An 820-nucleotide genomic window follows, 5' to 3' on the forward strand; every position below is an offset into this window, starting at 1 on the left:
AATCAATAATGAAAATAATATTTACAGTAATTTAAAGCCTAAATGACCTACAGAAAACCTTTTGTTGGTTTAAATTGTAAAATCACACACTTCTGGACACTGGTTTTCCCTTTTTTAATGGGATTTTTCTACATTTAATATTTGTTTTATCCTATCCTGTGATAAGCCATTTAAATTAGTTACATCATTTTACTATACCCTATAGGCAGACTGTGCATATGTATTATTATGCCAAAGGCGTAATGATTAGTTTTCACGCTGTAATGCAGAATGTTTTTCAGATGTCATTTTTACCGTCCACACATGCATCCTTAAAAGTCAAGTTTGTAGTGATTTTATTGCATATAATTAAACATTTTCCAGCACACACTTTAAAACATGACAATAGTTAGATGACAAAAATAAAAAATACAAACAACAGCTTTATTTTAAAGTCAATGACAACTATAGGAACATGTGCATGGACAAAATAATAGCTCATATACATAATACATTTGAATCATGGTTTATATAAATAACAGCAACTCTGGACAATCAACAGCTTGGGTTGGAACGTTTTAATTAACTAAAATATTTTGTATTTTTCACCATGCCATTTCAATATGATTAAGAATGATAGAAGAATGGAGAAGGTATAGTGAGCTTTTCATTGTAAGGAAGAATACCTTTATTTTTCAAAACATATGAAATGGGCTTTGAGAATCCCACATCAGGCTGCATATCAGACCTGTCAATATACAGTTTTGTTTTGACAGCATCCCCATGCTGTTGCCAAGGATGCTCCAGAACACACACACATACACACATGCTACTCCAAGCA

This window comes from Morone saxatilis, unplaced genomic scaffold (assembly GCF_004916995.1).
Source record: "Morone saxatilis isolate NCDOM2014 unplaced genomic scaffold, NCSU_SB_2.0 Contig0, whole genome shotgun sequence".
Lineage (NCBI taxonomy): Eukaryota > Metazoa > Chordata > Actinopteri > Moronidae > Morone > Morone saxatilis.